Source organism: Megalobrama amblycephala, linkage group LG19 (genome assembly GCF_018812025.1).
Source record: "Megalobrama amblycephala isolate DHTTF-2021 linkage group LG19, ASM1881202v1, whole genome shotgun sequence".
NCBI classification, from domain to species: domain Eukaryota; kingdom Metazoa; phylum Chordata; class Actinopteri; order Cypriniformes; family Xenocyprididae; genus Megalobrama; species Megalobrama amblycephala.
Genome location: NC_063062.1, coordinates 4733251 through 4758235, shown reverse-complemented (window position 1 = coordinate 4758235; position 24985 = coordinate 4733251). Strand labels below are relative to the sequence as shown.

Here is a 24985-nt window from a genome sequence, read left to right as displayed (position 1 = left end):
TCCTAAACTAAACCTGTTTTGTTTTAGTTTTTTAATGCAATTTCATGCCAGAATGTAAGTGTAGCCACTGTAACCACATAAAACATATCATATCTTACTTATACAGGTCAACTGGAAGAGGATGGGTTTCCCTTTTGAGCTTGGGTTCTTCCCAAGTTTTCTTTCATAGTCTAAGGGGTTTTTCCCTGTCATGGTCAGACATTGACACTGCTTTAGAACAGTCTGTAATCTGAACCTGAAAAACTGGCAGCAATCAGCATGTCCATAATAGCAGAAAACACTGTAGCCTCTGTTCCACTGTAATATCTCAAGGATTTTAGGCAGGACAAATCTTCACAGCTAGAGGTCAACTTCTTTTGCCATGGTGTTTGTATTCCTGCAGCTTCTCTCTTTGCCTAAGGCATTGCCCTGTTAGAGGAGTTTTTGTACGCGATGGAAAACAGTACAGTCTGATCCGCTTTCTGCATTCCAGTCAACCTACAACACGGCATATTTGGAATGTCATTCATGGGCTCTCAAAGACACTAAGGGACTCACAAAAGACATTTGACTGTATTTTGTCCCATCCTCGTCATACGTATTAAGTCCAATATGAAACAGACAATGTTCCATTATTATTCTGGTCTGTTTGGGCGTACATGAACAATGATGTTTTATACAGTTTTGATGTGGTGAAGGGCAAATCAGCCAGTTATAATAGTTGTGGATAGTCTTCAAATGACAGAAGTCTCTTAATACAACAAAATGACCATCAAATACCATCATGTACTAACATTTAAATGAATCATTTGAATCAATTGATCACTTATTGTAAATTGTACTTATATAAAAAAAAAAAAAAAAAAAATTAAAAAATAATTTCTGTAATTATTACATCAATAATTACACTGTTGATACTTCCCATACGTCTTAACCCACCCTTAAAGGGATAGTTCACCCAAAAATGAAAATTTGATGTTTATCTGCTTACCCCAGGGCATCCAAGATGTAGGTGACATTGTTTCGAAACGATCGGTTTGTGCGAGAAACCGAACAGTATTTATATCATTTTTTACCTCTAATACACCACTATGCATCCGGTGTGTGAGGTCTGAATGCACTCATTGACATATACGCACGAGAGATCACTTCCGGCATCAGAGCGCGTTTTCTGACCTCACACACCGGATGCGCAGGGCAGTTGGACATAGTGGTGTATTAGAGGTAAAAAATGATATAAATACTGTTCGGTTTCTCGCACAAACCGATGGTTTCATGTCTTAGAACATCAATGTGTCGTCACGAGCCGCAGGGTTTAACTTGGATTTGTCTGTGCACGTTTTGTTGACTCTTACAAATGGAGTTCCCATTTTTATTTATTGGTATTGGTTGATATTGGATTTGAGTGTGTGTACTATGAATGCAATCTGGACGTACTACATTAGCCATGTTGTCAAAATCATATGACCTACCAGTGTCAGTTGTGTCGCTTCACTGCCATTCACAAATCCTCTCCCTTGGTCTCATGAGATAAAAGATGTCCATCGTTTGCACACTTCAGGATCGTACCGGAAGTAGTAGGTCATTTTTTGCTTACTCTTTTATAAGTTCTGTGAATTAGGACATACTACTTTTGTCACATACTGGTTTTTGCCTACTATATAGTAGGGAAGTATGCGATTTCAGATGCAGCTCAATTAGTTTAAAGGGTTAGTTCACCCAAAAATGAAAATTCTGTCATTTATTACTTACCCTCATGCCATTCTACACCCCTAAGACCTTTGTTGATCTTTGGAACACAAATTAAGATATTTTAGTTGAAATCCGATGGCTGAGGCGTGAAGCCTCCATAGGGAGCAATGACATTTCCTCTCTCAAGATGTACTAAAAACATATTTAAATCAGTTCATGTATGTTCAGTGGTTCAATATTAATATTATAAAGCGACGAGAATATTTTTTGAGCGCCAAAAAAAACAAAATAACGACTTATTTAGTGATGGCCGATTTCAAAACACTGCTTCAGGAAGCATCGGATCATAAATGAATCAGTGTATCGAATCATGATTCGGATCGTGTGTCAAACTGCCAAATGGCTGAAATCACATGACTTTGGCGCTCTGATCAGCAGATTCGACACACTGATTCATTAATGATCCGATGCTTCCTGAAGCAGTGTTTTGAAATCGGCCATCACTAAATACGTCGTTATTTTGTTTTTTTGGCACTCCAAAAATATTCTTGTCACTTTATAATATTAATATTGAACCACTGAACAAACATGAACTGATTTAGATATGTTTTTAGTACCTTTATGGATCTTGAGAGAGGAAGTGTCATTGCTCCCTATGGAGGCCTCACGGAGCCATTGGATTATATGGGATTATATTAACTAAAATATCTTAATTTGTGTTCCAAAGATTAACGAAGGTCTTACGGCATGAGGGTGAGTAATAAATGACAGAATTTTCATCTTTGGGTAAACTAACACTTTAACTCTTCTATCACTTGTTTCTGCTGCTTCTTTGCCCGTGTTTTGATCCGGAGATTCTGTACTCTTTCAGAAGATGCATAATAGCACCTCCTACATTATAAAAGCATGGATTGCCAGAAAATTCCGTCAGTGGCAGGGGAAGCATTGTGTCATAAATGTCGGATAAATCCATCAATGGCATTGATAGAGTTAATAACACTGTGAAATACAATGTTTAGCAAATTTCAACATTAGTTTGAATAATTAAATTATGACATTCAAAATTGACATGAAGACTGTACACTGTAAAAAAAAGAAAAAAGAAGAATTGTTCGTTTGACTTAAAAAAGTTACCTGGTTGCCTTAAAATTGAGTTCATTGAAGTTAATACAGTGAAGGCGATTGATTAATCAACAGAAACTCAAAATATTATGTTATCTGAACCACATTAATCATCTAAGTTGATTTGACGCTAGAAAAAATGTTGTGATAACAAATCATGAACATTTTTTTACAGTGAACAATATCAGATAATTGGTATTACTATTAGTCGATTGTGCATGCTTATTTCACCATCATCTAATGCTTCTTTAAAGTTAATCTTTAAGAACACTTATGATTTAATAACACTGATATATGTTATCTTTAGCAAATCCCAACATGAATATCCATTTTTCATATAGTGCTAAATTGTGCCTAAATTCACTTGTAGCATTTATAATGGCTTATTTTACTTTCTTATTTTTACTTTATTTAGACAAAATTGTATAGAATTTTATATTATTGGTCATTTATCAGTTAATACATGACAATGATTGTAATTATGACCTGGCTTTATCTTACGGACTGTACAATAATAGAAGCAAATCAGGCCTTTTCATTGATATCAATAATGCACAGCTTAAGGACAAGAGTCATGAAATATTTGGCAGGTATCAAAAAGGTGGTTGTTTTGCATCATGTTGTGAACTGATAGGACAGAGCAAAGAATGCACAACACACTACATTCCACAGAGGACACTAAACCGCATCAATATCATCCTCTCTCTCAGAGAGTTTGAGCAATAACATCTGCCGTTTACCCAGTCAAGAGTGCACTGCAGCAAAAGGCCATGATTTCTTCTTCAAACCATCCATCGATTGACCAACAGCTGCCACTATTGAGAAAAATCGTTTCTATGAAATCAAGTGCCAGTGAAAACAGCAGAGGCCATTCATCAGAAACAGGCCTGCTCTATTTGTTGGAAAGATTTTGCTTGCTATGAATCAATGGCTTTTTTTGAAGAGTGTAGAATTAGCGCAAATAAATCATGATCACTTAGTTAGGTCTGCTGCAGAACAAAAAGGACTGTGTTTTCATTGGCTGACTCTGTGTTGCTCAGACTCAGACAGCAGCTTGCCTTCTTGTCCTGAAAGGCAGGAGTCTCCGTTTAACCGCAAAGCCGAGTAGATTGAGGGGAACGCAAATCATTGGGAAGACTTTTTTGGAGGTCTGTGTGGAGATGGACCTTTGAATGGAATAATAGCAGAGCTTCCTGTTCCTTGTCCCCTTTTTGTTAAATGTGTATCACTTTGATGTAAAGTGGTTTTGCTTTAGCAAAGACAACTCTGAAATCTGTTTGTCAGTACTTGGCTGCAATCTGCAGATAATAGCCGGGGTCTCTTCGCAAAGCCAATCACAGCAGGCTCCTCCAGCTGGGAAAGAAAATGGTGGTGTTATTTATTTTTTTTTTTTTTTTGGTGCCTGACAAAAGGTGCTATGTCAGGCTCTTCCCAAATCTGCTGTCTCTCGGTATTTGAGGTTATGTACATTGTTGGTGTAGAAGTAAATGAGTCAGTATTCTGGTGTGTGTGTGTGTGTGTATACTGACTTGTAATTGGGGCTGTTAATTTAACATGTGTTAATGCAGTGCAAATTAATTACTAAAACAATAAAACAAAAATGATTTTGTTATTATATGGGTAACACTTTACAATAAGGTTCATTAGTTAAACATTAGTTAACTATATTAGTTAACACAAACTAATAATAAACTGCACTTATACAGCATTTATTAATCTTTGTTAATGTTAATTTCAACATTTACTAATACATTATTAAAATCTTGTTAACATTATTTAATGCACTGTTAACTAACATAAACAAACATTGAACAACTGTATTTTCATTAACTAATGTTAACGAAGATTAGTAAATACAGTAACAAATGTGTTGCTCATGGTTAGTTCATGTTAGTTAATACATTAACTAATGTTTAACTAATGAACCTTATTGTAAGGTGTTACCCTTTCTATTCAAAGAATCCTGAAAAAATGTATAATGTTGCCTCAAAAATATTAAGCAGCAAAAACTGTTTTCAACAATGATAATAATACAAACTATTATTAGTAATTGAGTACCAATAATAGTTGATAATTGAGCACCAAATCTGCATATTAGAATGATTTCTGAAGGATCATGTGATACTGAAGACTGGAGTAATGATGCTGAAGATTCAGCTTTGATCACAGAAATATATTACATTTTAAAATATATTAAAGGTGCCCTAGAATTAAAAATTGAATTTCCCTCGGCATAGTTGAATAACAAGAGTTCAGTACATGGAAATGACATACAGTGAGTCTCAAACACTGTTGTTTCCTCCTTCTTATATAAATCTCATTTGTTTAAAAGACCTCAGAAGAACAGGCGAATCTCAACATAACACTGACTGTTACGTAACAGCCGGGGTGTACGCCCCCAATATTTGCATATGCCAGCTCATGTTCAAAGCATTAGACAAGGGCAAAACGTCTGGATGAGCAGAGCTGAATCATCAGACTAGGTAAGCAAGCAAGGACAACAGCGAAAAATGGCAGATGGAGCAATAATAACTGACATGATCCATGATTACATGATATTTTTAGTGATATTTGTAAATTGTTTTTCTAAATGTTTCGTTAGCATGTTGCTAATGTACTGTTAAATGTGGATAAAGTTACCATCGTTTCTTACTGTATTCACGGAGACAAGAGCCGTCGCTATTTTCATTTTTAAACACTTGCAGTCTGTATAATTCATAAACACATCTTCATTCTTTATAAATCTCTCCAACAGTGTGTAATGTTAGCTTTAGCCCGTTAGCTGCAGCCTAGCTACTATCAAACTCATTCAGAATCAAATGTAAACATCCAAATAAATACTATACTCACAGGAATCGATGTATGCCTGCAGCATGCATGACGAACATCTTGTAAAGATCCATTTGAGGGTTATATTAGCTGTGTGAACTTTGTAAATGCACTGTATTATAGTCGAGAGCTCGGGGGGGGCAGGGAGTGCGCGATTTAAAGGGGCCGCAGCCTGAATCGGTGCATAGTTAATGATGCCCCAAAATAGGCAGTTAAAAAAATAATTTAAAAAAATCTATGGGGTATTTTGAGCTGACACATTCAGGGGACACCGTAGACTTATATTACATCTTGTAAAAAAATTTTCGTTTGCACCTTTAAAATAGGAAACAGTTATGTTAAAACAATCATATTTCACAATAATATTGTTTTTACTGTATTTTTTATCAAATAAATTCAGCCCGCCCCCTTAAAATACTTCTTTCAAAATCATAAAAAAAAAATCCTTACTATTCCAAACAATTTGACCGATAGTGTATATTAGCATCTTCTGCTTCCTTTCCTAGTTAAATGTGCCGTTTGTATGTAACTGTAAGAAAACAGGATCAGCCTGTCTTATGCATGCGCCGTCTTATGTATTGCATGATTGTAGTTTTCCCTTTCACATTCCCTTTTTAAAAAATTTGAAAAGAGTTCATGTCCCGGTAAACTCTCATGTGTTTGCAGGCGTGAGCAGTGTGGTAGTGGGTGGGGATGGAAAGGCGGTGTGCACCATCTCTCAGGACCATCAGCCAACCGCTGTGACCACATACTCCCACATCGAACCCTCGCTGGCCTGAAGCTGCTCTGTATCTTTGGAGCCTCTTTGGCAAAAAGACTGTAGAACAGGCCACTCCTGATTCCATTTAAAAGCGAAGCAGATTTCTGAGTAGTGCTTGCCCGCCCAAAACTCGCCACCACAATTCTAGGGTGTAGTGGGAGGTTGCCAGAGTGTTGCTAAGTGGTTGTTCTAAGGTGTTCTGGTGCTAAATAAATGGTAAATATAGCCTAACTTTCTAAAATATAACAGATAAAGAAATATTTAACAATGGGCAGGCCAGTTAAGAATAATCTCATGATCATTTGGCTATAATTTATAATTAGGGTTGCAAAATTCTGGGAATTTTTAAATTTGGAAATGGGAATTAACAGGAATATATGGGAATTAACAGGAATTAATGGGAATAAACTGGAAATTTGCACAATTGCAGGTTAGCCTATAACAGGGAACTTAAAGGGACAGTTCACCCAAAAATGAAAATTCTGTCACCATTTACTCACCCTCATGTCGTTCCACACCCGTAAAACCTTCGTTCATCTTCAGTTCATCTGAAAGCTTTTTGATGAACAGATTGAATTTAGGATTTTATTCACATATAAACATTGTTCGGCAAACATAAACAGAAGGTCAAATGAACCTGCTTGATGCGCGAAAACAAACCTCCTATGGAAGCTCAAACGTGCTGCGTAACACGAGAATGAACCTCGTTGGTTCTCGCATGTCAAGCAAACAAGCTTGAGCTTCTGTTTACCACAACTGATGTGAGAGTTGATGAATGCTTATATGTGAATAAAAGCCTAAATTCAATCTTTTCATCATATAAAGCGATTGAGTCTCTTCAGAAAATTCAGACTAACCCGCTCGATTCATATGGATTAGTTTAACGTTCTCTTCATGAACTTTTTGACTCGTCAAAGTGTCAATGGAGGGACAGAAATCTCTCAGATTTCATTAAAAAGATCTTTATTTGTGTTCCGAAGATGAATGAAAGTCTTACAGGTTTGGAACGACATGAGGGTGAGTAATTAATGACAGAATTTTCATTTTTGGGTGAACTAACCCTTTAAATGTAGTTGGAAAAAAAAAGTCTTGGTTAAAACAACAAGATTTAATGCAAATTCAGTTGAATTTCTACCCTGCGCAATGAACGAAACAATTAAAGTTCTACTCACAAATAAAACAAATTTTGTGTTAGTTTGCATGCATATCTGCTTATACAAACATAAATATAAATATTTTGTTTGGTCATATGATACAGTTTGTATAAATTATCCTAGATTTCCAATTAATTCCCGTAAATTCCTGTTAAGTTTCCAAAATGGAATATTTCCAAAATATTAACTTCCCGTGGAATGTTTCTGGAAATTTACCGGAAATTTCCCGCCCCTTTGTAACCCTTTTTACAATTAAATAAATATCAAGTATATGTGTGTATCTGCCTATTTTTACTTATCAGACCAGTAAGCATCACTAAAAATGTAAATGACTGTTGTGATTCACCCAGAAACAATAGTTTCCTTCTCATTGAGGGTTAGACTGCCAACTGAAAGAGATTAATATAACTGCATTATTTTATTTTCATCCTGCCATCCATTATTGATGCCAAAAAGGGTGTGTGTACATATGTAAAACCATTGTGCATAAACATAAAATCCATCTCCATCTGATGATAATCCATTCCACAATAGCAGTTTGAGATGGTCGCAGTGTATTTTTCCTCTGCAGGTTCTTACGTTATCAGACAGAAGGTGTAAAGGGGAGTGCCTCCTCTCCCCTTTCCACAGCTCTGCCTCCTCAGGAGTGGAAAGCAATGATGTAATGTGCCTGGCTGCCTCAGAATGAGCAGCCCCCCTCTGCTGCGTTTCATTCCCCCTTTCTCTCTCTCTCTCGTTTTCTCTCTGCCTCTCTCTCTCTTTCTCTCACTCTCCCTCCCATCCGCTGCCACTGCTGCTGCTGCTGCTGGTGGCTGGCGTTTGTATGCGCTGTGCCGTGTGAGCTGCAGCCCTGGGCATCTCTGGGGATCCCTGCAGAGCTACTGTTCCTCTTCTCCCTGTGACGGCCAGGGCTCGCCCGCTCGCGGAAAAGACCCTCTCTCGTCGGCTGAGGTAATTTCTCTCCAATCTGACAAATGGCATGTGTTGCAGGTTTTAAAAGAACGAGAGCGAGGCAGGACAGCGGTTTGGGCTTAGGGTCCGGTGCACAGCTGAATGAAAAGGTCTGCGTCCTGAAAGCCTGCACCGGGTGCCATGGCAATAGATTGAATTTGGTTTCCCGTGGCTGCCGCTGTCAGTTCTCCTCTCTTGTGGCTCTCACGCATGCACGCACGCACCGCTTCTAGTAAGGTGTTGGTTACCATGGATAGCAAAGGATGGATTCCTGTGCTGGCTCATAGCTGGGTCAGCATATCACCTGGACTGCAGCCTTTTCAAAAGGGGATTGAGCTCTGAATGGATCTTCATTGTGACATGAGAGTAAGAATGTCTGTTTTGCTCTGTAGGTTTAAATGAACAGGTGAAGTTCCAGCTGAGATTGATTCCTGTGCTTTTTTGTAAAGGTTTTATTACTTTGTCTACTAAGACTTATAAATTATGCTGAGCTCGTGTGGGAAATATGTTCCTGTCCAGCATGAATGTGACATGTAGATTGATTTTCCTGCATATTTATGCATGAGGAACTGGGTGTGTGCGTGGACAATGCTTCATAGTATGGACAGGGTAAGCCCCTCTTGCAGCTCTTGCGTTTTTTTCTTCTTCCTCCATTTATGATGTGGACAAAATCTACTTAAACACAATCAATGATTTCTAATTCCAGAATTGCCAGTAATTTTTTGTTTGTTTGTTTGTTGTTATACTCCAGTTGTATGAAATGCATAATATGTATATATTTTGTGTATTATTTTGTGTGTTTGTGTGTGTACACTCTAAAAAATGCTGGATTGAAAACAACCCAGGTTGGGTTGAAATTGGACAAACCAAGCGATTAGGTTGTTTAAGCCCAGAGAATCGGATGTTTTAACCCAGCGGTTGGATTGTTTTAACCCAGTGGTTGGATTGTTTTAACCCAGCGGTTGGGCTGTTTTATCCCAGTGGTTGGATTGTTTTAACCCAGCAAATGGGCTGTTTTAACCCAGCGGTTGGGCTTTTTTTATCCCAGTGGTTGGATTGTTTTAACCCAACGAATGGGTTGTTTCAACCCAGCGAATGGGCTGTTTTATCCCAGCGGTTGGATTGTTTCAACCCAGCAAATGGGTTGTTTTAACCCAGCGAAAGGGCTGTTTTATCCCAGCGGTTGGATTGTTTCAACCCAGCGAATGGGTTGTTTTAACCCAGCGAATGGGCTGTTTTATCCCAGCGGTTGGATTGTTTCAACCCAGCGAATGAGCTGTTTTAACCCAGTGGTTGGGCTGTTTTATCCCAACGGTTGGATTGTTTCAACCCAGCAAATGGGTTGTTTTAACCCAGCAAAAGGGCTGTTTTATCCCAGCGGTTGGATTGTTTCAACCCAGCAAATGGGTTGTTTTAACCCAGCGAAAGGGCTGTTTTATCCCAGAAGTTGGATTGTTTCAACCCAGCGAATGGGTTGTTTTAACCGAGCGAATGGGCTGTTTTATCCCAGCGGTTGGATTGTTTCAACCCAGCGAATGGGCTGTTTTAACCCAGTGGTTGGGCTGTTTTATCCCAACGGTTGGATTGTTTTAACCCAGCGAATGGGCTGTTTTAACCCAATGGTTGGATTGTTTTAACCCAACGCATGGGCTGTTTTAACCCAGCGGTTGGATTGTTTTATCCCAGTGGTTGGATTGTTTTAACCCAGAAAATGGGCTGTTTTAACCCAGCGGTTGTGCTGTTTTATCCCAGCGGTTGGATTGTTTTGACCCAGCAAATGGGCTGTTTTAACCCAGCGGTTGGGCTGTTTTATCCCAACGGTTGGATTGTTTTAACCCAGCGAATGGGCTGTTTTAACCCAATGAATGGGTTATTTTAACCCAATGGTTGGATTGTTTTAACCCAATGCATGGGCTGTTTTAACCCAGCGGTTGGATTGTTTTAACCCAGCAAATGGGCTGTTTTAACCCAGCGGTTGGGCTGTTTTATCCCAACGGTTGAATTGTTTTAACCCAGCGAATGGGCTGTTTTAACCCAATGAATGGGTTGTTTTAACCCAATGGTTGGATTGTTTTAACCCAACGCATGGGCTGTTTTAACCCAGCGGTTGGATTGTTTTAACCCAGCAAATGGGCTGTTTTAACCCAGCGGTTGTGCTGTTTTATCCCAGCGGTTGGATTGTTTTAACCCAGCAAATGGGCTGTTTTAACCCAATGAATGGATTGTTTTAACCCAACAAATGGGTTGTTTTAACCCAGCAAATGGGCTGTTTTAACCCAGCGGTTGGATTGTTTTTACCCAGCGAATGGGCTGTATTAACCCAACGAATGGGTTGTTTTAACCCAGTGGTTGGATTGTCTTAACTCAGCGAATGGGTTATTTTAACCCAGTGGTTGGGTTAAATGTTTGCCCAGCCTGCTGGGTAGTTTTATTTAACTATATTTTAACGCAACTATTGTTAAAATAATACTGTATCGCTTGCTTAAAATGAAGCCAAAATATGTTGGAAATTAACATTTTTAAACATTTTTTTAATAAGTTTAATGAAAAATAATGAAACAATAAATGTTCACCTTTTGATTATTATTGTTGCCTCTAGTCATTTTAAGCCAGCCATGTATAATTTTTAAACAATAGTTAAGTTAAATAAAACTGCCCAGCATGTTGGACAAAGATTTAATCCAACCGCTGGGTTTGTCCATTTTCAACCCAACTTTATATATATAAATAATATATCTCATTCTAAAAATGCTATATATGTATACATAAAGTTACTATTGTTTCAGAGGTAGCTCACTGTAAAATCCCATACTTTGTCTTTTGCAATTTTTTAATATTTTATGTGTCTGGGCTGCTCCACGTGCATATGTGGTCATGACTAATTTATCCAGAGGATTTTTCCCTGTTAAATCAAGAGACGGAAAATACCAGCAGCCTTCATGTCAATCCTGCATAAATAATTGATTTGCTAAGTTCGAGTAATTACTGCACTGTGTGAATATAAATCCATGAATTATAGTTGTAGCTTCTAATCCAGTCTTTCATAGTCCTAATTTGTTCTTTATCAACCTGAGTAATTGTAGATTTCAAACAGATTAAGGGTACATACGTTTTAAAAGTCCTCGGGGGTTTATTAAAGACACAGTAGGCTTGTCTCAATGTCAGAATCAAATAGTGTAAAGATTTTCTTTTGTGATGAGGATCTGTGAAATCTGCAGACCTGAGAAAAATGACCCACTGTGATTGGTGGAATGGGACCATGTGGGCTGTCGGGGGTCAATTTATGATTTCCCAGCGGGGAGAAGGTTATGTTTACTCAGGATGTGGTTGGCTCCTGCAGCTAGCATGCTTTATCTGTGAGTGGCTGGAATATGTGAGCGTTGCTTCACAATCACATATTCCACGCATCAATAAATTGATCCAAAGGAAGCACACTAACTTGAGACCTCTCTCTTTTTTAAAAAAAGATAAAGCTTAGATTTTGTCACTCTGTCCAGTGAGCAAGACATGAAATGGCTTTAGCCTGAATGTTCCCTAAATGATTAGCCCATGTATCATGTGGTGCCCAAAAACAGTTTTCTCAGTGAGTGTTTTTATTGATTTCCCTCCTACCAGACAGTGAGTCTGAAAAAAAAAAAAGGCAAAAAAAAAAAAAAAAGCAGCCGCCTTCCCCCAGGAAATGTCTAAATTTCACACAGTCGCAATGTTGCACTTGAAGGATTTCAACAGACATTTTGACGCTAAGACGCTTAGCGTTCCTTTGCGAAGATTTAGCTCTGCAGCAGGTGATTTTTAACTGCAAAGAAGTTGCTGGAGATCTTTAAATAGAGCCGATGGAAGGGGGTGTCCTCCACTGAGTTCACTTCCATGTTGCACTACGGTAGGATTGTGTGTCCCCTAACATTGAGCAAGGTCAGGGAATCTCTGGAGGAGTGCTGTTTAGTTTGGCTGAAGCTATGGCTCATATGGCCCTTCGTGTAGCATTGTTAGCTGAGTGGGCTTGACACAGTCTTTGTCTTATTGCTGTATTGTTTCTCTCTCACACATTCACAAACTATAAACCAGGACAAAGGCCTCTGAAAGGACAGACATAGTGTGCGTAGTAAATTTTGTGTCTGAGCATTACATTGAGCAATAAATCAGTTCTGTTAATTATAAACCTCAACTCTCTTTAAAAAACCTGCTTAATTCAGCTGGTTTACGCTGGCCAAAAGTGCCCTAAAGTGCCCCAAACCCCTCTAAAACTAATCAACAGACGAGTCCGACCAAGCTGGGCGACCAGCTAAGACCAGCAATCCAGCTTAGGATGGGATAAGATGTTCTTTTTAAGTGTGGAAGTGACTGATTTGAAGCACTACATAGGCAGGAATCCTGTGCATCATGCAAATAACACATAAAATGCATGAGAGAGTCAAATGATTTCAATTTTTAGCTGAAATAAAACCAGCCTTAGCTGGTTTGGATGGTTTTGGTTGATCTCCCAATTTGGTCAGGCAGGTCTGTTGTTTGTTTTTTAACAGATTTGGGGATTTTAAAACAATACTTTCCAAGAATTAATAAATTATTTTAATAATCAACTTGCATCATCCACTATGCTGGATTTTATTTTTTCACTCAGGTCAACAGAATGCATTCTGGGATTGCCTTATGGGACGGATACATGCAATGCCACCGTAATGTAAAAAGTATATAGGCTATCCTTTGTCTGTGTTCTACTTCGGACAGTCCGTGTGCCATAATTTTCGTCATCAGTTTGCTGATGTCTGGTCACACTGTCCACGTGCAGCCCGATTTTTGTGTGCATGCAGGCTTGTTCGTGGACAACAGCCATCAAAAAGCAAACTATGCACTAGATAGAGAGGAATGTGGAAAATGAAGTATACTCAAGCCTGAAGATACCTTGTTTTACCCATATTTTAATTTTGGAACAGTTTTTTTGCAATAAGAGTATACATTCACTAAAAAAAATGCTGGGTTCGAAACAACCCAATTTGGGTTGAAAATTGACAAACCCAGCGGTTGGGTTTTATCAAAGTCCCTTTAAGACAAGTCATTTCACTCGGCGGCCATCTTTGAAACGCCTCTCGGGCATCCTGGGCATCATGCAATCTTTTTGAATGGGGAAACATCAAATTCTCCAAAGCTGTTTGCCAAGCTTTCGATTAAATTTCATATTTGAAATCACCAATGAAATTTGACAACAACTGTCTCATAAATTTAGTTTCTAAACACTCGAATCATGACAAAAAAACTGTATTTTTTATGCTGGATCAAGCTAATGCGCATGCGCAGACCTAAATGCACGTCTCTTGTGCCTCATTTCGGAGGCGCGCGTCTGACTGTTTCTATAGAAACCAGTGCTTCTAATGGCCGCTGCAGTGACGCGATGACTTTACCAGTCGGCGATTGGCTCTTATTTTGAAGGCGGGACTTATTCCACCATATTGCGCGTTACACTTTTTCCCATTCAAAACAATACGAGTGACATGTCTTGTGTTATTCTATAGTCTTTGGTTTTATTTAACCCAACTATTTAAAAATGACTATATGGCTGGCTTAAAATGAACCCAAAATAGGTTGGAAATTAAAAATCAGACACATAATTACTAGAGGCAACAATAATAATCAAAAGGTGAGCATTTATTAATAGGCAATTTAAGAAATGTTTGTTCATTAAACTTATTAATAAATGTTTATTTATTAAACATATTAATAAATGTTAATTTCCAACATATTTTGGGTTCATTTTAAGCAAGCAATACAGACATTCCCCCAAGAATCTTTGCATTCCCCAAAGGAAACTTTGCTTTCGCTGGCAAAGAGCACAAAAGTTTTGCGAGGGAACGCAAAATTTCTCAGTGAATGCAAAAGTATTAAAATATATTTTGTCCTCCCATTTCATATTTTTCCCATCACCATGTCCCTTTAGGAGCTCTGTCAGTAAGTTCTGTTAAATTATTTGTCTTAAAGTTGGCATGAAACGGAAGTTGTGATAGTCTTTTCTACTCTACTGCATGTGACATATGTCCAAGTGAAACTGCCTTTGAACGAAAAAAATGCAGGACGGGACTTGATTTTGACTATCGGGAATTGATTGAATAATTGTGGTTTGCTATTGGTTGATCTCATGTGAGTGACAGGTTGTCCCGCCCTCACACCAGTAGACGTTATCAGAGAAGAGGAGATGTTGCTGCAAGAGGAAGGGGAAGTTACTTTGATTAAAGATTACGAGGGCACATGAGTTAAAAATAATGATGTGCACGGATAAATCATTTAAAATAAATACTGCAATTTTGATTTCATGACTGAAAGATTGTGTCACAAAGGGAATGTAGAGACAGTCTGCTGTAGATTATAAATGAGCTGTTTTGTGATATTGTAAAAATATTAGTTAGAAGAAAACAGTATATATGATGTCATTGCACAGAGAAAGTCTCTAAAATCTCCAGTAAGACCATGTGTTTTATCTGCAGCACTGTGCTTCCTCTTTGTGTGTGTGTGTGTTCTTGGCAGTAATATGAATATTAAGAACTAATATTGACTTCCAAAGATTTTTTTAGTCACAGTTCATTGCTTGCCCAGGTTCATTACTCTCAACTGTGCTGAAACAAAACAGATGCTCCTTTTACAGGCTCAGCAGCGCTAGAGTAAATAAGCCTGGCTACGCTTTTTTCAAGACATGTCCTGGTTATTGAAACCCATTTTTTGGGCCAACAGTGTGCCAAAGTTGAAAAGAAAAGCAGCACAAATATTTTTTGTTTTCATTTGATAGAGTGGTTTAGTGTTTTATTTGAAGCCCCCCTGAGGTCTGGCTCAAATACAAGACTTCTGTTTGCTCTTGGCCTTTCTGAATGACTTGAATGACAAGTCATTTCCCTGAGCTGTGTCCTCACCACAGGGACGTACCACACTGAACAGGGAGATGGAGGTCAAGTACAACCGTTCTTGAGCTATGTGCTTGGCCAAATATTTCTTTTGTGTTTTAAACAAAACTTGTTTGTTGTCTCACACCTCAAGGTCAGTTTGTTCTGAAATTCCAGCATGTTTTGCTGAATGCATGTATTGCCATACATAAAAAATCCGATCGTATGTCATCACCGCTCATGAATAGGGAAGCACTTAACTGACACAGCTATTGTCTGTTAATTATTTTTACTGACAGAAGGGGGAAGTTGGGGAGGAGGGAGGACAAATGATCTATTACACACTGCCAGGGGAATCGTCCTGGCAGACACATGAAAGCAAATCATAGTTCATTGATATGGACATTTAGAGCCACCTGAGGAGAAGTTGGTTGCAGCTGACTCTCTTTCTCTGTTTCTCTTTGAACAGCAGACATTTCTCAACTCAATATTTCATATTTAGAAAAGATACATTGTGTACAGCACACTTTTGCAACAAATGTTTGGCAATATCTTGAAATTGTTAAGATCTAATGTTGTATTTCTGTTAGGATTACATCAATTATTAAGTTTGGTGCTGAAATAAAGAAGTCAACAACTTCTGATTATAATCCTTTAAAACCTTAATACTAGTCTAATACTAGAGTAGTAGTAGTAGTAGAAGTATACTATAATAAATTATATTATTGTTTTATATATATATATATATGACTTCTTGTTTTTGGCAGCAAACCCACCAGATGGGTTTGGTGCACACATGGATAAAAAGTACCCCATGCCCACGGTTAAATATACTGCTGGATCTTTAATGTTGTGGGCCTATTTTTCTGCTGGAGGTCCTGGACATCTTGTTCAGATACATGGCATCATGGATTCTATCAAATACCAACAGATAAAAAATCAAAACCTGACCGCTTCTGCTAGAAATCTTATAATGGGCCGTGATTGGATCTTCCATCGGGACAATGATCCAAAACAAACATCAAAATCAGAAAAATGTGTCACTGAGCACAAAATGAAGCTATTGCCATGGCCGTCCCAGTCCCCTGACCTGAAGACTTAGAGCTGTTATCTTGGGAAAAGGACGTTGCGATAATTGGGTGCCAATAATTGTGGCCAACGTGAACTAGAGAAAAACATTTATTTCATAATGGGTTTTTCCCCTCATTTTCAATTGTTTTACTTCAATTATAGGTTAGAATTTTGTGATTTTTTTGAATGAAAGATTAAAAGGATAAACAATGCAGATTTATTTTCACAGCTGCCTTTGCTCATATTTACTAAGGGTGCCAATAATTGTGGAGTGCACTGTATATATGTATATACAAACAAACAAATAAATAATTAAATATAAAATTAAATAATAGAGATGAACCAATATATTGGCCAATAATCTATATAAAAGCAAATAGCAAAGTAAAAATATATCGATTAAAATAGTCAGGGCTGATATATCCTGTCAATCAAAAGAGGGCAGGAAAATGCACTGCATTTGGGCTTTGTGTAAAGAAACCAGTTTGATGTTCAATATTAATAGAAATTATATGAATTAATAACATTAAGAAAGTTATGAAATTTTAATGTAAACTTCAGAATTTAGTTAATGTGTGTTAATATTAATTTGAGTAATGTGTTTATGTTTATAACTGATACAGTTACTCTGAAACAAGTTGATGAAATGGAGAGAATAAAGTTTTTATTTGCATTTCTTTCAAAATATGATTAAAAATATGATTCATTATTAATTATAATGAAATGATCATTAATATAAAAGAAGGTATAAAAGGCAGAACCCCCAAACTGTATTAAATAACACGCACACACACACACACACACACACACACACACACACATATATATATATATATATATACACACATATTAATTATCATATATTGTTTGTTTAATTGATAAATATTAATTTTGTTTAATCAACAAACTTGGTATGGTAAATATAAACTTTTAGCATAAAATATATATAATATAATAATATATATAATGTAATAATGATTAGTTTGTTCCAGCACCAAACTGAATATTCTCCTGAATATAATCCTAACAGAAATACAACCATTTATTTTTTCTAGCTGACTACCAGAATTGCAGTGTTTGCATGAACTTTCTACTAATAACGAGGTTCACAAGCAGAGAAGAGACAGAAACGAAAGGCCTGAGGGCTCTTGATGAGTACTGGCGTCTACACACGCTGATGGCAGAGCTTGTAAGGTTTTATGAGGGTTGGACATTAGTCATCCAGATGAAAGTAAATGTGAGAAGTTTTTGATCTTTCACCAGTCAGAATTTAATCTGGATCCCAGGAGGCATCCTCCCTCAAATATGCTGGAAAAAAAGATTACTGCCACTATATATGAAATGAATTTTCATGATTTACATACTGCATGTCACACAGTAAACTTGAGCATTTTAAAGCAATGTGATGTACCAGTTTCACTTTCTGACTGACCTGTAATCAGTGTTCCGACTCTGTAATCGGTGTAACCTGTAATTAGTGTTTAGTGAGAAAACTGGTCTGTAGAGAATACTAACAGACATTTAGTTACTGAAGTTATGGTTTATCAATCTATAAAACATATCAGGATCTGAATCAAAATGATTTGACTATACACTTAATCAATAACAACAAAAGGCTGTATTTAAACATGCACATTCAGCACATTTCAGACTAAAGCTGTAATCAATGTTGTGCTTTATTCAACATAAGCTAAGCGTCTTTATTTGTCTCATTCTCATAATCCTGTTCAGAAGGAGCTTTGCCGTCCCCTCCTGCGGTGTTGGCTATCTGTCAGTCTCTGTACAGAGACACAATTGTTGATTCAGATTTAGAGAGGAGAATGGCTCTTCACATCAGAACAAACTCAATGTCAAACCTATGCACTATTTCTTGCCGTTCTCAGGATGAGAATGTGCTTGCGAAAGCAATATTCTTTGCAAAAAGAGCTACATTCATGATTTCACACATTAAGTATGATTGCAATACCCGTTCAAATCTATAGAGGTCAGAATAACTATTTGTCCCTGATGAGAATATTGATGCTCAGGTTATTTTGGACTTTATTTTTCATGACTTCTTTATATTATTAAAACAAAATAAAATATTATACTTAAATACTTAAATTCAAATATTTAAGAAGATGATCATTACTTTGCTGCTTAACAAGACAGACTTAAAGGTCAGTTCAACCAAAAGTAGTTATAGTAGTTAAGTAATATTACTGAGTATATTAATATTACTCAGTATATATTTGAATAAGTACAATGTAACTACAGTACAGTCCAAAAGTTTGGAACCACTAAGATTTTTAATGTTTTTAAAAGAAGTTTCGTCTGCTCACCAAGGCTACATTTATTTAATTAAAAATACAGTAAAAACAGTAATATTGTGAAATATTATTACAATTTAAAATAACTGTTTTCTATTTGAATATATTTCACAAAGTAATTTATTCCTGTGGTGGCAAAGCTGAATTTTCAGCATCATTACTCCAGTCTTCAGTGTCACATGATCCTTCAGAAATCATTCTAATATGCTGATCTGCTGCTCAAGAAACATTTAATGTGTACAATTGTACAAAATATTTGTGTACAATATTTTTTTTCAGGATTATTTGATGAATAGAAAGTTCAAAAGAACAGTGTTTATCTGAAATCTAATCTTTTGTAACATTATAAATGTCTTTACTGCCACTTTTGATTGATTTAATGCATCCTTGCTGAATAAAAGTATTCATTTCTTTAATTCTTTTAAAAAAAATAAAAATAAAAATTCTTACTGACCCCAAACTTTTGAACGGTAGTGTATAATGCTACAGAAGCTTTGTATTTCAGATAAATGCTGTTCTTTTGAACTTTCTATTCATCAAGGAATCCTGAAAAAAAAGTACACAACTGTTTTCAACATTGAAAATAATCATAAATGTTTATTGAGCAGCAAATCAGCATATTAGAATGATTTCTGATGGATCATGTGACACTGAAGACTGGAGTAACGATGCTGAAAATTCAGCTTTGCATCACAGGAATAAATTACTTTGTCAAATATATTTAAATAGTACACAGTTATTTTAAATTGTAATAATATTTACTGTTTTTTACTGTATTTTTAATTAAATAAATGTAGCCTTGGTGAGCAGACGAAACTTCTTTTAAAAACATTAAAAATCTCAGTGGTTCCAAACTTTTGAACTGTACTGTATGTCTCCTTATAATAATGTGAAACCGAAAATACTGTTTATTTAAAACAAAAAATAAAATAATTTACTCCTGTATGACTTTTTTTTCTTCTTCCGTGGAACACAAAACACTGTATTTTGAAGAATGTTTCTGCCCATATAATGAAATTCATTGGGGTCCACCATTGCATTGGACCCTGTTGATTTTTTGTATGGCCAAAAAACACTTTAAAAAAAAAAAATGTTTTGCAGAAGAAGAAAAAAGAAGTCATACAGGTTTGGAAGGACATGACGATGATTTTTTGGTGAACTATCCCTTTAAAGATGTCAGTTCTGAATAATATAAACAACTGTAATCTGTGTTCCAATTTAGGGGATTACACACCCCCTATAGAGAGATTAACAGAGCCGAAAACTTTTGAGCCAATGCTTCCCCTTGCTGGGTGCACATGAAGCCCTGGGAGTTTAACTTCAGATGACAAATGAGACAGAGGGGACCGCGGCAAAGCTGTCTGTAAGATGTTCACGCCACATCAGTCAACCAAGAGGTTCGGAGGGGGAAAAATACACTCGGGTGATCTGTGTGGTGCTGATGAAGTTTGCATTCTGAATTTAGCTGCTCGTCGGTCAAATGACAAAATCTTTATGTATGAACCTTTAGTATGGAGAACACATATTCACGATTAACTACGACTTTTGTCTCAATAAACTCCTAATTTACTGCTTATTAATAGTTAGCAAGGTAGTTGTTGTAGTTGTTAAGTTTAGGTATCGGGTAGGATTAAAGGATGTAGAATGCAGAATTAAACATTGCTAATAAACAGCCAATATGTAAGCTAATAAGCAACTAGTTAAAAGTGAGAATTGTTCCCCATACTGAAGTGTTACTGAATCTTTATATGCAAGTCTAAACAAAGTCATTTACGATTTGGTTTATATGTTATACAGGAAGTTCTGTCCATGTTTGATTGAACAAAAGTTTGCAAATAACAAAAAAATTGAACTCAAATGATTGACAGCTAAATGTAAACTTGAATCGAACCAAAATGCATCACGACTAAAGAGAAGTGAATTTAAGAAGTTGTTTATTTTTTCACTTATTTTCTAAGGTTACATTTTTAATTGATTATTATTCTGGCATACACTCTTAAAAATTAATTGGCACTGATTGTTCCATAAAGAACATTTTACATCAATGGAACATTTCCATTCCACAAAAGGTTCTTTATAGTGGAAAAGGTTCTTTAGATTATTAAAATGTTCTTCACACTAAGAAAAAACAATGGTTCTTTTAAGAACTGTCCATAGAAAGGTTCTTTGGGGAACCAAAAAATGGTTCTTCTATGGTATCACTGCGAAAAACGTCTTTTGGAACCTTTTTTTTAAAAATGTTTTTTAATGTCTTTTGGAACCATTTTAATAGTGTTTCCTGTGACATCACACACTCTAAACAAATGCTGGGTTAAAAACAACCCAAGTTGGGTTGAAAATGGACAAACCCGGCAATTGGGTTGTTTTAATCAACATGCTGGGCAGTTTTATTTAAACTAACTATTGTTTAAAATTTGGATATGGCTGGCTGAAAATGAACCCAAAATAAGTTGGAAGTTAAAAATCAGCCTAATAATTACTGAGGCAACAATAATAATCAAAAAGTGAACAGTTATTAATAAGCAATTTAATAAATGTTTATTGTTTAATTATTATTGATTAAACTTATTAATCAATATATTCATTTATTAAACATATTAATAAATGTTAATTTCCAACATATTTTGGGTTAATTTTAAAGGATTAGTCCACTTTTAAATAAAAATTTCCTGATAATTTACTCACCCTCATGTCATCCAAGATGTTCATGTCTTTCTTTCGTCAGTCGAAAAGAAATTAAGGTTTTTGATGAAAACATTCCAGGATTTTTCTCCATATAGTGGATTTCAATGGCTACCAACAGGTTGAAGGTCCAAATTACAGTTTCAGTGCAGCTTCATGGGCTTTAAACGATACCAGACGAGGAATAAGGGTCTTATCTAGTGAAACGATAGGTCATTTTAGAAAAAAATTCAACCATTTATGCTTTAAAACGCTTCAAAACGCTTACGCTGAATGTTCTACGCCTTCCCTATTCAACTTACGGAAAAAAACTAAATTGGCGCCGCGTTCGTTCCGTAAGTAGAATAGGGAAGGCGTAGAACATTCAGCCTAAGCGTTTTAAAGAATGTGGAAACAGGAAGTACGTTCAAGGCAATATTTTGTGTTTATAAAGCATAAACGGTTGAATTTTTTTCGAAAATGACTGATCGTTTCGCTAGATAAGACCCTTATTCCTCGTCTGGTATAGTTTAAAGCCCTTGAAGCTGCACTGAAACTGTCATTTGGACCTTCAACCTGTTGGTAGCAGTTGAAGTTCACTATATGGAGAGAAATCCTGGAATGTTTTCCTCAAAAACCTTAATTTCTTGTCGACTGAAGAAGGAAAGACATGAACATCTTGGATGACATGGGGGTGAGTAAATTATCAGGAAAAGTTTATTTAAAAGTGGAATAATCCTTTAAGCAAGCAATACAGTCATTTTTAAACATTTAACCCAACTGCTGGGTTAAAACAACCCAATCGCTGGGTTTGTCTAATTTCAACCAAACTGGGGTTGCTTTTAACCCAGCATTTTTAGAGTGCACTTTTTTCTGTCCCTTTTCTTTCTTATGTTACACTTTATTTCGATGGTCCACTTTAGACATTCTACTAACTATAAGTAACTTTGCAACTACTTGTCAACTAACTCTCATTAGAGTATTAGTAGACTGTTAGGTGTTAGGATTCGGGTTGACATGTAGTTGCAAAGTACACTTGCACTTACTTGTAGTCATGTTGGGGACCATCAACATAAAGTGTTAGCAGATATTAAGCAGATAGTCTACTAATGAGAGTTAGCTGATGTAGTCTTGCGTAGCCAGACCTTTAGACTGAAATCAGAAGGAAAATCCAGTGTTTAGTGGATCCTGATAAACACTGATTGTCACAGTTGTAAACACATTGATTTTCTTCTTCCATGAGGGGGTTTGGTGTCACGACGGCTTTGTTTCCAAACACAAATTTCATCATGAAGCTTCGAAGCTTTACGAATCTTTTGTTTTGAATCAGTGGTTCGGAGCGTGAATTAAAGTCACGCCCCCCAGTGGTGACCCATTGAAATTTCAAAACACTTATGACGTAACGAAGCCTCGTTTACTGAAATCACGTGACTTTGGCAGTTTGATACCTGTTAGATACACTCTCCGAACCAATCAAAAGATTCTTAAAGCTTCGAAGCATCATGAAATCGCCCATCACTAGATATTGTTGAATAAAGTTGTTATTTTGGTTATTTGTGCACAAACATATTCGTGTCGCTTCATTACATTAAGGTTGACGTCTTAGTAGCTTTCTGGGCATCTGAAAGTGTTAATTATCTTGCTGTTAATGCAGGCCTCACTGAAAAATATCTTAATTTGTGTTCCGAAGATGAACGAAGGTCTTAGGGGTGTGGAACGACATGAGGATGAGTAATTAATGACAGAAGTTTCTTTTTTGGGTGAACGAATACGATACACGCGTCTCCCGGAAATCCTATAGAATTCAACCGATCAAATGATGACTTCGAAACTCCTGATGTGTTTCCCATTTTGCGTGCCATACGCATCAAACGTTCAGCCAACGGTCTGTGGGCGTGAAATCTGGAGCTAGTTGACATGTAGTTGCAAAGTTACTTATAGTTTGTAGAATGTCTGAAGTGGGCCATCAAAATAAAGTGTGACGCTTTCTTTTTTAAATAGATTTTATTTTTTCCAGGTAACTACAATCAGTTGGTTTCTAAATGACATGCGTAATGGTAGACCAGGGCTGACTGGTATAAAGGGGTGGAGTCCCAGTCGGCATCTGGCGTCTGTAAGTAAGAGGCTGATAAGTGGCTCAGCTCTGCTTCCCGGCTCTCTTGACATGCTTATGTCTGCATTTGGCTCGTCCCCCGTCTCCTAATGACGGCATCCCGAAGCCTGACACCCCAAACCTACCATTCCATCTGCCTGCTTAGCATTTCCCCTCAATACATAATTAGCAGCACTATTTCAGTCACAGGGATTCCCAACTGTGACTGTTCCTCTATTGCGCTCTGTAGTTCTCTTCCCTTGTTAACTGGGGCATGATTAGACGATCTGTCACTGAGATCTTTCAGTTGTTCTAGCACCATCCGTTTTTAAGCATTTAAGTGACATTTTAAGGACTGGTTTTAACACCAATGTGTCTTGTTGAACAACTCACATAGAAAGAAGAGTCTGCGGCTCTTTAGGCTGTGATTGGAAAAACTGTTTTTGGAGAAGGCTTTGTAATGCATAAGGTCAATGAAGATTGTCGCTCTTGCTAGAAGGTGATTGTCACTCAACCAGGAATAACACTATTCACTGAAGGTGTTGTAACCTGAGCCGAGTGCCGGCAGTGATAGTTGATCTTTAGGAGTATTTAGTGTCAAATAATGGCCTTTTTGGACTACACTATGGTGTCTTACCCCACATATGATGTTTTATAAATGTTAATTAATATCTCTTGTGGGACTGTAACATCACAGGCAAGGCAAGTTCATTTAGCAATTTCATACACAGAGGTAATTCACCTTACATAGCCATTCTAACAATTTTTTAACTTTAAAATTATTAAAATTATGTATTAATTATTATTATTATTAATATATTACATGTAATATAATGGTTTTATATTATTAACTATAATTATATTTAATATAATTACATTGTAAATTATAAAAATAATTATGATAATTTAAATAATTTATTATAATAATTTAAATAATTTAATCATCAACATTGAAGGGGCTAAAAAATATGAAAATATTTGCTTAATTTTTTAGGATAAAAGTTTTTAAGTTTTTAAGCATACATTTAGCCTGCCTATAATAATAATAATAATATTTTTTAAATGTAATATAATAATTATTTAATAGAATTATATTTCATATATTTTACATTTTAAATTATTTATAATAATAATAATTATAATTAGAAGATCATTTAAATTGTTTATAATAATAATAATTATAATAATAATTTAAATAATTTAATCATCAACATTGAGGTGGATAAAAAATATGAAAATATTTACTTTTTTAGGATAAAATGTTTGGAAAGTGGTCAGTCAAATTTTCAAAGTTTTTAAACTTTTACATTTAGTCTGCCTGTAATAATAATAATAATTAATTAAATGTAATATAATTATTATTTATTATTTATAACATAATTATATTCCATATAGCTTACATTTTAAATTATTTATAATAATAATACGATAATTAAAATAGTTTATTATAATAATTATAATAATAATTTAAATAATTTAATTATCGACATTGAAAATTTTGA

At 36.1% G+C, this 24985-nt stretch overlaps 1 protein-coding gene across 2 annotated transcripts in view; it reads left to right on the top strand.

Moving 5' to 3' along the window:
- Nucleotides 1-24985, top strand: part of sema4ba (sema domain, immunoglobulin domain (Ig), transmembrane domain (TM) and short cytoplasmic domain, (semaphorin) 4Ba) — a 98153-nt gene that overhangs the window by 1608 nt on the left and 71560 nt on the right. Inside the window, exon 1 of one of the 2 annotated variants that reach the window (XM_048167918.1) lies at nucleotides 7226-8487. The exons of the other annotated variant lie outside the window; for it this stretch is intronic. The gene's annotated coding sequence lies outside the window, so the exon portion shown is untranslated. Of the gene's footprint in view, nucleotides 1-7225; nucleotides 8488-24985 lie in introns of those variants that run through there. 2 annotated transcript variants of the gene reach the window in all.